The following is a 12305-nucleotide window of genomic DNA, read 5'->3' as shown; positions in this document are numbered from 1 at the left end:
CTTGTTCTGCTAGTATATTAAAATATATTCGCTTATATCTGCAAACTAGGCGTCTGACCACCCAGCGGGTGGCGCTATAATTATTGCTGGCTACTGCAATTTTTATTGTCTGTATTTTCTACAGTTTCGTTGTTTATCCATGGTTTTTGGGATCGTCTAGCAACGCCTATGGTAGATGTGGCCGTCTCCGTAAATGCCCATGTATGGGTGATATTTTGCAGCTTCTCAGTTTATGCAGCCTTGTATTCGCGAGCGGTTACGGGATGTTGTAAGTGAATCGATTTGATTTCTGGTGTTTTCATCTGGTGATTCCCAAGTATATTTGTGTTGTTGTTGTTATTGCCCGCCTTGGTATTGAAATCCATCATAACAAGTTTAAGGTCACCCTTTGGTTAAGAGCGTGCCACTGATAAGAGTTAGGAATTGATCATTTATTTCGTAGTCATCGGGTTCGGTTGACGCATATCATTGTAAAGGGTGATTTTTTAGCTATTATCTTTTTGGCAATACTGGTTTAAACAGCTCAAGCACGTTCCGTGTTTTGCTTCACTTTCATCTTCAGTTTGGTATATAATTTAACAATGAATCGTCTTACAAACGAACAACGATTGCAAATTATTGAATTTTATTACGAGTGCTCTGTTAAGAAAGCTCATCTCGTGCTTCTTCCATTGAGTGACGAAGCTCATTTTTGCGCATTGGGTACGAAAATAAGCTGAATTGTAGGTTTTGGAGTGAAGATCACCCAGAAGCATTGCAAGAGCTACCAATGCGTCCAGAAAAAGTCACAGTTTGGTGCGGTTTTGCGCTGTGTGTGAATAAAATTCGAGCGACAATTTTTCCTGGTATGTTTGCTAGACGGGGCGCATCCATACAATGCTTTTAGTGGCAACTACCTAAGATAATAATAAAAAATTTACATATGCCATTGAACAGCATGCGCCATCCAGAGCAAAATGCATTTCATGTATGCCGCCGATAAAACGGCCTTGCGTGTGCAGTAATACACTAACAACACATGCATCAGCTGCAAGATACGCAAACAACATCCGAAATGCCGTGTCGCACGCAAGCTAATGCCACGCTCTGTGTTCTGTACGTATTCTGCGAACGAATTCGTGGACGCTAATAAGCAAAAAACAGCGAAAACATTTGATATGAAAGTAATAAATCGTATTTATTAAAAAACAAGTAAAAGCCTGCTAAGTTCGGCCGGGCCGAATCTTATATACCCTCCACCATGGATCGCATTTGTCGAGTTTTTTTCCCGGCATCTCTTCTTAGGCAAAAAAAGGATAAAAGAAAAAATTTTCTCTGCCATTAGAGCGATGTCAAGATAGGGTCCGGTTTGGACCACAATTAAATTATATGTTGGAGACCTGTGTAAAATGTCAGCCAATTCGAATAAGAATTGCGCCCTTTGGGGTCTCAAGAAGTAAAATAGAGAGATCGATTTATATGGGAGCTGTATCAGGCTATATACCAATTCAGACCATAATAAACACGTATGTTGATGGTCATGAGAGGATCCGTCGTACAAAATTTCAAGATCCCAGATCGGTTTATATGACAGCTATATCTAAATAAGGAACGATATGGCCCATTTACATATCAACCGACCTACACTTATAAGAAGTATTTGTGCAAAATTTTAAGAGTCTAGCTTACTCCTTCGAGAGTTAGAGTGCTTTCGACAGACAGACGGACGGACGGACATGGCTAGATCGACTTAAAATGTCATGACGATCAAGAATATATATATTTTGTGGAATATTAGACGAATATTTTGAGGAGTTATAAACATAATGGTGGAGGGTATAATATAGCATTTATGGCCATTAGACGCTTTAACGGGAGATCGGTCTATATGGCAGCTATATCTATTTATAGTCCGATCCTAACCATATTCAGGTGAGATGTGGGGAAGCTTAAAATAACCCACTGTTTCAAATTTCAGCATAATCTGGTAATAAATAATCTTTTGTGGGCATCAGACCCTTTATCAGCAGATCGGTCTATATGGCAGCTATATCTAAACATAGTCCGATCTGTACCATATTTGGGTCAGATATCGGGAAGCCTTAAGCAACTCACTGTTTCACATTTGAGCAAAATCGGATAATAAATAAAGCATTTATGGGCATTAGAACCTTTATTGGCAGATCGGTCTATATAGCAGCTATATCCGATTTGGTCCGATTTGGCCCTTTTCTAGAACTTAACCAACTTGCATGAAAAAGACTTATTTGTGCCAAATTTCAGCTCAATATCTCAATTTTTGAAGGCTATAGAGTGATTACAACCGACGGAAAGAAAGGCGAACAGACACACGGTCATCGTCTTAGAATTTTGTGACGATTCGATATAGGATCGGAAATTGATATTTCGATGTGTTGCAAACGGAATGACTAAATGAATAAACCCCCTATCCTACAGTGGTGGGTATAATAAAACTATGTATCTATAATTAACACTTAAATTTCTTTTCAACACTTTTTCTCTGAATCAATAGAACATTGTGGATATGGCGTAACGGAACTTCTATGAAAATTAATATGGCGCTTTCATCTTTGCTGATTTTTTTACAATTGGGAATGTCTCCAAAGCCACAGAGAACTTAAAGTGTGTACGTTTTTATTTGAATTGATAATATATGAAGTACATATTCGCAAAGTGTATATATGAAAAATATTAACATCAAAAAACAAGACAAGTCTTAACTAAATAAATAAAAAATAAAATTTTATTATGAAAATGTATGGTGCATCTACAATTAAAATAATTATTTCGGTCGGATTAGCTAAAACTAAACGGAATAGAAGTAGAGATTTTGCATTAAATTTGTACAGATGTATTAACGCACAGGAAAATTTCCAACACTTTATTCGATCAATTATTTTTAGTTCAGTAAAAAATGTAATGCAGAATGGTTCATCAAATGTACCGAATAAAGAATAGTTTATTTCCATTTAGTTTGCGTTGATCCATCTCGAAGTTCATATGAAGTTATTATATATATTAACTAAAAACAAATAATTTTTTTTAGCGCTTTAACTCAACCATGGCTTCACTTCTTTTTTGATGCACCTTTTCTTATTTTATCTCAAACATATTAGGAAAACTTTATGATTTATAAAGACATGATGGAAACTATAAGCATATACGACTATAGTTGGATGCAATTTTTACCGACCATCTTTTCCGTTAAAAACGGATTTTCGAATGATTTTAGTAAAGTTCGAAGAAGAAATTAGCGGCATCATTTAGGCAGAATGTAGATCTTTCTTCATAAAAATTGGTCCAAAGTTATTTTTTGAAATATTTAACAATTATAGTTGTTAAATGTTTTCAGTTTGTTTGCGTACAATTTTAAGGAAATAAAAGTCATTTAAAACAATAGACCAACACAAACAATAACTTTTTAAAATCATAAAACTAGTTTAGAGCAAAAATGAGCACAAATGAAAAATTTTTATCAAAATACTGAAGCTGAATCGCTGAAACTTTCACTATAAAACTTAGATATTCACAAATAAAACCACACTTTACAGGCTTTGAAAGGTTAGGATCTTACTATAAATAGTGTGTTGGCACCGCCGATGGGTAAGTTACTGCAGGCATTAGCACCCACAATTTTCAAAAAAAAAAAATTGAAATTCAATTCCCACTGCAGCATATATGCAACTCAGGCATTATGCGCTCTCATAATATTAAATAATCCTTTTTCCTGAGTGTACAATTTGTACAATACTAATACAATTGTCATCAGCCCACCATCTAACCGCAACAGGAATGTTATTATCTTAAGCGGCAGCCTTACCGCATAAACAGTTATAAATAATTGTTTTCTGATGTTCTCATCAGGATTCGAGCCCAGGGGTTCAGAATCCTAAGCGAAAATGCTAAAATTTGCGCTACGCTTGCCTCCGCGTATACGTATTCAACTAAACCAATGAAATATAGGCCCACATTGTGATGTACCCAAAAATAAACAGATCTACTGTTATAATAACCATTAAGAGCATGATTATTATTCGATTTCGCCCGAGAAAACCAAAAATCCCGCAAAAAAGAATAATACTTATAGAAAAAACCAGTAAGGATAGGAAAAAGTCGGGCGGGGCCGACTTATAATGCCATAAACCATCGAGTCTACTTACTACTTTTAATACATGGAACCTATTTCGAAATTTAGTCATTCTTTAATTTTGCATACCTACTGAAATGTGGAATAGAACCTTGTAAGATTTTCTCACTATGTGACCTAAATTGTGGCTACAACAGCCTTAAAGGGCTATATCGGATAAAAAATATATGTGGGAGCTATACCTAAATCTGATTCAATTTTAATCAAATAAAACGTTTTGCGCTAAATTTTGTAAAGATCGGACCAAAACTGTGGCTACTACAGCCTTAAAGGCCATAGATATAAGAGTTATGTCTAAATCTGGACCGATTTTGATGAAATTTGAAATTTGTGCACGTATACAGACATCAAATAAAAAATCTCTTTCAAAATTTTGTCAGGATCGGACCAAAATTGTGGCGACTACGGCCACATCGAATGAAAGATATATATGAGAGCTATACCTAAATCTGATTAAATTTTTTTTTTTATCAAAACGTTCGTCCTTTTTCCAAAACAGATACTTGTGCAATATTTCATGACAATCGGACAACAAATGCGACCAGTACTTTGATTACAAGAATACATGGACAGACCGATCGAATCAGGAAGTGATTCTAAGCTGATCGGTATACCTCGTCTCCTTCGTAGCGTTGCAAACAAATGCACAAAGTTATAATACCCTATACTGCAGTGCAGGTGTAGTGTAAAAACATTTTGGTAAATCATAGCAATATGGATGCCAATCTGCCATCCTACCAAGTGGAAAAATGCTTTGATAGTTTCTTCCAAAAATGGCAACATTGCGTTTAACCATAGCACTTCGGTAGTTGTGTAGCCTTGTTTCATTCTTCTATTGCATTAATCCATCAACTACTTTGAACACGAACAAGTCGACTTAAGGTACTTTAGTCTAATGCATGTGGTATTTAATTATAACTCCTCCCACCCCACCCATACAGCTATGGTTTAAGAGATGCCAAGATGTCAAACGGAGCCATACATTAGATAGATGCCAGCACAGTGTGCTAAAAAATTAAATTGAGTTCTTTTGATGTCAAGAAGAAACTTTTCCGACCGTCGTCAAAGTAGTGTGTCGGTAGATCTCTACTTTGTGGATATTCTGTCATATAAAAAACAAAACTGTTTGGTGAAGGTCATCACATCACGTGCGATTAATAATATCTCCATGGAATGAAGACGCACGCAGCTGGAAACATCAAGGTCGACGCCACAATAAATTATGTCACTTGCAAATGTTAAAACAAATCCTGCCAGAGGTTGTAGGAATTGCGCTCGTCTTCCATACACTGAAAAAAAGTTGGCCTAAAATTTAAGATTGTTCTTAATTCGTTGGATTTTAGCATTGAAAACGGGACAAAGATCAAAAATTTTTAAAATAAAGACACCATCACTTAATTCAAATTTCCTATTTGTTAACGGACATGACCCTCCGTTTTAAATCTTGACGGCTTATTGATTCTTATTTTACTTCATAGATGACTGTCCGTCCAATTATTATTATTTTTATACCCTCCACCATAGGATGGGGGTATACTAATTTCGTCATTCTGTTTGTAGCTACTCGAAATATTCGTCTGAGACCCCATAAAGTATATATATTCTTGATCGTCGCGACATATCGGTCCATGTTTTGATATAGCTGCCATATAAACCGATCCTGGGTCTTGACTTCTTGAGCCTCTAGAGTGCGCAATTCTAATCCGATTGGAATGAAATTTCGCACGACGTGTTTTGTTATGATATCCAACAACTGTGTCAAGCATGGTTCAAATCGGACCATAACCTGATATATCCAACAACTGTGCCAAGTATGGTTCAAATCGGTCCATAACCTGATATAGCTCTCATATAAACAGATCTGGGGACTTGACTTCTTGAGCTAGAGGGCGCAATTCCTATCCGATTTGGCTGAAATTTTGCATGACGTATTTAATTTTTACTTTCAACAACTGTGTCAATTAAGGTTCAAATCGGTTCATAACCTGATATAGCTGCTATGTAAACCGATCTGGGATCTTGACTTCTTGAGACTCTAGAGGTCGCAATTATTATCCGAGTTGCCTGAAATTTTGTACGACGGCTTCTCTCATGACCCTCAACATGCGTGTTTATTATGGTCTGAATCGGTCTATAGCCCGATACGGCTCCCATATAAATGGGAGCCCCCAAAGGTCTCCAACATATAATTTAATTGTGGTCCAAACCGGAGCATATCTTGATATCGCTCTAATAGCAGAACAAATCTTTTCTTATATCCTTTTTTGCCAAAGAAGAGATGCCGGGAAAAGAACTCGACAAATGCGATCCATGGTGGAGGGTATATAAGATTCGGCCCGGCCGAACTTAGCACGCTTTTACTTCTTTTTTTAACTTAAAAATAAACATTTAAAGGCGCTCCTATTTGTAAGGCTGTTTTTCGTCTTTAACAACGGATTACTGTCGTCTTGTCTCAAGGTCAATTTTCTAACTGTCAACGATTTTTATACCCTCCACCATAAGATGGGGGGTATACTAATTTCGTCATTCTGTTTGTAACTACTCGAAATATTCGTCTGAGACCCCATAAAGTATATATATTCTTGATCGTCGTGACATTTTATGTCGATCTAGCCATGTCCGTCCGTCTGTCTGTCGAAAGCACGCTAACCTCCGAAGGAGTAAAGCCAGCAGCTTGAAATTTTGCACAAATACTTCTTATTAGTGTAGGTCGGTTGGTATTGTCAATGGGCCATATCGGTCCATGTTTCGATATAGCTGCCATATAAACCGATCTTGGATCTTGACTTCTTGAGCCTCTAGTCAATTCTCGCAATTCTTATCGGATTGGAATGAAATTTTGCACGACGTGTTTTGTTATGAAGTCCAACAACTGTGCCAAGTATCGTTCAAATCGGCCCATAACCTGATATAGCTGCCGTATAAACCGATCTTGGGTCTTGACTTCTTGAGCCTCTAGAGGGCGTAATTCTTATCCGATTGGAATGAAATTTTGCACGTAGTATTTTGTTATGATATCCAACAACTGTGCCAAGTATGGTTCAAATCGGTTCATAACCTGATATAGCTCTCATATAAACAGATCTGAGGATTTGACTTCTTGAGCTTCTAGAAGGCACAATTCCTATCCGATTTGGCTGAAATTTTGCATGATGTATTTTATTTTTACTTTCAACAACTGCGTTAAATAAGGTTCAAATCGGTTCATAACCTGATATAGCTGCCATATAAACCGATCTGGGATCTTGACCCCTAGAGGTCGCAATTATTATCCGATATGCCTGAAATTTTGTACGATGGATCCTCTCGTGATCATCAACAAACGTGTTTATTATGGTCTGAATCGGTCTATAGCCCGATACAGATCCCATATAAATCGTTCTCTCTATTTTACTTCGTGAGCCCCAATGGGCGCAATTCTTATACGAATTGGCTGAAATTTTACACAGGTCTCCAACATATAATTTAATTGTGGTCCAAACCGGACCATATCTTGTTTTTTGCCTAAGAAGAGATGCCGGGAAAAGAACTGACAAATGCGCTCCATGGTGGAGGGTATATAAGATTCGGCCCGGCCGAACTTAGCACGCTTTTACTTGTTTGACCTTCATTTTAGATTTTTGTATTTAATAACAAATCGCAAAGTTAAGGATTTATTAACCTGCCATTTAAAACATCCTTAATATGAAAGAACGTATTTTTCATCAAGTGGAATGTTTCCTTAAAAAGTTGGAAAATTGATTATCTTTAAATTCATTATCAATTTGCTAATGTTTGGCACAAATCTTTAAAATTAGGACAGAAATTTTTTCAGTGTAGGAGGTGCAGTTTTGAAAAGGACAACCATCGGAGCAGCGGGAACTAATACATACTAAGATGACTTTTTACTTTAGTTCTGTTTATTTATCACTCGAAAAGTCGAGATATTAGTCATTTCATTTGAATAGCTGTTTGTCCAATTACTCTCACCCCTGGGCGCATTCTGCTCGTCGAACCATATCTTATGCCGCCGTGATCGAGGTTGTCGTTGTCGTCGATGGCCATTCCATGATTTACAATGTCTGTGGTACTCAAATCCGATTTGATAGCAACAAACAAACAAATGGAATGTATGTATATTTAACAAATTTATGCCCATTATTTTGACATTAATTCATGCTTTTGAATCATGTAAAAAAAAACAACACTCGTTTGATTAATCAAAGACCCCACCAGAGCCCCAGGGAGTTGAAATGGACAAATAATAAAATATTTTGCTCTAGAAGAGAATATTTTATTAGCACCACATCCTTCCCCCATTCCCAACACCGATGCTAACCAACCATCCACATGGAATCGCTTAGAAGAAGGCAAAAACACAGACAAAAAAAGAGAAATGGAACGAAAACAAAACAAGAAAATGAGCAGGACATTAAATACAAACAAAACAGCAGCCAATGCGATGGATGGAACATCCTGGCTTGGTGGAGACAGCTGCGGAGACGAAGGCCGGGAGACATTCAAATAATATGACAGCCGAAAAATGGTACATGTACCAGTGGCGCCATCAGCAATTGCCACTTCCTTCCACAACAGCTGCTGGCGTAGCGACCTCAGCAGCCCAGCAACAACATCAACGACATTGTCAAACCACCAGCCCCAATGTAATCATCCCCACTGCTCCTTGGAGTTTTTCCCATCGCTGATTACCATCAACAGATACGGCCAATACACAGCCACAAATTTCGAAAGGACACAAAAACAGTTTCTGTTATGTATCCACGAGTGTGTCATTTGAAAGGAGTGATCTCGATAAAGCAAAACACATTGGATGAGCCACCGCATATCCAGTGTTTGGCCTGACAAGATTATTCCGATGACTACTGTGATATGTACCTCTGTTCCTTGCCTGAGTGCTTGTTTCATTTCTTCCATTACGCGAATAATGGCCATAAAAAGCCAATGTCTTTGGGAGTTTCTGTCCGTCTGGCTGTATATGTAATCGCATTCAACGACATGTAAGTGCTGCTCCATTTGGAAATTCTATTTCGAAAAATGTTGTTTAGCCTAGTATTCATTTATGTAAAGCAGTTAGCATTATTTAGTAAGGTCTTTCTATGACAAAGAGCTGAACTTTTATGTTCTTAAATTCATGTTTGCATTAAGTTTTCATTCTGGCGAAAACTCGTATGGAAGTGTCAAAAAGCAGAAGGCGGTTCAAGGAAAATTCATTATAATAGGCCAATAGAGTGAAACTAAATAGGCATTTCATCAATACAGGCAGACAATTTGTACGGTTACTTGCCAGTGATAACCAAAAAAAAAAACTACACCAACACATGTATAGATTTGAAAACTATGTCAATAAAAAATTGAAAAAAAAACATTAATACAATTTCAAAAATTTGATGGTGTCAATTAATACTAAGTTGGCCCTCGAAAATTCCATTACGGAAAAGGAGGCAATTAGAAGCTTCTCACATATCAATGGGTTATGTACCGTTCCAATTTTTTTGTACAGTGATAAAGGACTTCTTTTTTTTTGAAGAAAATGAAATGAAAATGTCAAGCTCCTAGCTGGTCCGGGCGCCTCTTGGCAGACCCCTAAAGTTGGTCATCTCGGCATTTCGAAAATTAATTTTTTTCTGGATAGTGCTCAAAACTATTCACAAAATAGTTCGCTTAAAGCAATGGAGTTTTAGGGATATTCGACTAATAATTTTTTTGTGGAATTTTTGGACAAAGTTGACGTGGCAAACCTACAAGTCAATAAGAAATGTGTGTAAACAGTTGATAGTTAATGCACGAAATAGCCATGTCAACAATAAAAAGTTCCAGTGATTAAAGATAAATGTGGAGGGAAATAAGGAGACTAGTTCTCAAAAATGATAAAAGTGCAATTCGATCTGTGATATTTAAACAAGTAGAATGTAAGATTATATAGAAATGGCTTATAATTTTAATAACTTTTTTGTGGATAGTAAAAGGAGTATTGGAAATAACGTCGAGAATGTGCAACACGAAGATAGTATACCTGTGATAAACTATAAATTTAAATTCCGTGCGATAAGTTTACAAGAACTATTAATCATCTGCAAGCAGCTGAATATTAAGCAAGATTTTAATAAAATCTCGACCAGAATGATAATCGACAACTGGCAATAATTGGTTGTTGTTGTAGCAGTGTGTTGTACACTGAGGTAGCAGCCCTTGCCGATGAAGGACTTCATCGGGTCAATCCGGTACGTACAACCGGATGCCTTGGGATTGGGCAATAATTGGTAGTAATATTTTGTGAATAACAAATGAGTCACTCTTGAGTGGCGTGTGAAAAAATAATTGAAAAAGTTGTAAATTGCAAATGGAGCAGTCTTTGAAAGCTCGGATATTCACATTGAGGAGACTACCTCTGACGAGAAAAATTCGACGACTTATTAGCTTCTGGGAGTCCATGTCAAGAAAATATACAGGACTATTACACTGAAGGTGTGGGTAGGGGTCGTGGAATCGGGACTCTAGAGTCCTCTTCTCGTCTAAGATTCTCTGACCCTAAAGTCTAAATCGACACTAATACTTCATTCGGCGCCTAAACCAATTAAATTTTCAGTTCAGAAACACCTGTTTCAATAGTCTACTCTGCAAACACGCGAGGCAATCTGTTAGGAGGTAAAAAGAGGACCTTATTAATATAGCCAAAGTGCTGTCTTAACGTCTCCGAATACATACTAGGAAGCCCAGTTTCAATATGTAGCATATAGTTGGATGTATTGGTGGGTAGGCAGAGTAGTATCTTGATAAAAAAAAAAGCTGAAAAGTTTCTCTACCTTGGTAATACCCCCTAAATAAAGTCCCTTAAAATTGGATTGCTTCAGCGGCTACCTTAAATATTTTCATTTAAATAGAGATCCATATTCCTTCGTTATGAATGTAGCGGAGCCATATGGAGTTCATGGCAATTTTCGCAGACTGTAGCTTTGCCGAGAGATGTTTCCTGAAATACAGGTTATAAGTGAGATTCATACCCAGATATTTTAACCCATTTGCAAAATCAATGGGCTCAGCGCCGTAACACCATGCCAAACTGCCGTCAATAAACTTATCTGGAAGGTGCCCACCCCCAAAGGCCTTTCCACGCTTATGACCTCTTCTAGCAAACGGGTTTATTATTTATTATATAACAAGTCAAATAGCGATACGTTCGGCCGGGATGAATCTTATATACCCGCTACCATGGATCACATTTGACTTATTCTTTTAATGACTTCTTGAAATATATAGGAGATACATTGACATAAACCGTACTTGTCATAACTATAAGAAGTCATAAAAAATACCACTTTTAATATTTCAGTCCAATAAATGTGCCCTCTAGAAACTCAATAAGTCAAATCTGAAGATCGGTTTATATGGGAGCTATATCAGGTAATAAACCTGTTTCGCCCATGCTTGGCACAGCTGTTGTAAGCCATAGCAAAATTGCCCCGCATGCCCTACACATGCTATCACTTGCCGCACCGATTTTACATAAGTGAGCTCGTAGTCCTATGTTCCCCGTCATAATACCAATAGCTATACTGACCTCCTTCTTGTTTCCTTTCAGTAATAGCCTCGTCTTCTCACGATCTGGATCTCCCCATAAGATTTTTGCCTTCCTACCGACCGTTTCGCTGTTCCACAATGTAGCATGCGCATTCGTCGCCCACACCTTTAACTCGGACTACGGCGACCCGAAAGGCTTCGGGTTAACCAAGTTTATTGACGACAGTCCTCTGGCCTTCACCGACAAATCGTCTGCTCTTTTAGCACCACACGACTTCACGCATTCAGTGATGGCCCGGATCTCCGCCTGCAGGGCCGTATTATGGTCAGGCATTCTAAAACAGATCTCAGTCCTTGGGTTCTCAATGAAGACCCCCAGGCCTACTCTGTCCTCTAGCTTTGATCCATCCATGTAACATGATCTTCCAGATGGCAAAACTAGGATTCCGTCAATCCAAGACTGTGCCGCTGGCAGCAGTGCCTCGCACTCGACCTCAAGGTTCATCTCAGTAATCCGATCGGAAACCTCTTCCCTTCCTTCCAGGTTTCCTATCGTCGCCTCGATTATACAGCGATGGTATGAGCTGCTCCCAACCTCAATCCATTCTCCCATCGCCTTAAATCTCATAGCCGCAGTGGC

The sequence above is a fragment of the Stomoxys calcitrans genome, chromosome 2 (genome assembly GCF_963082655.1).
Source record: "Stomoxys calcitrans chromosome 2, idStoCalc2.1, whole genome shotgun sequence".
Classification (NCBI taxonomy): Eukaryota; Metazoa; Arthropoda; class Insecta; order Diptera; family Muscidae; genus Stomoxys; species Stomoxys calcitrans.
This window is presented reverse-complemented; position numbering follows the sequence as displayed.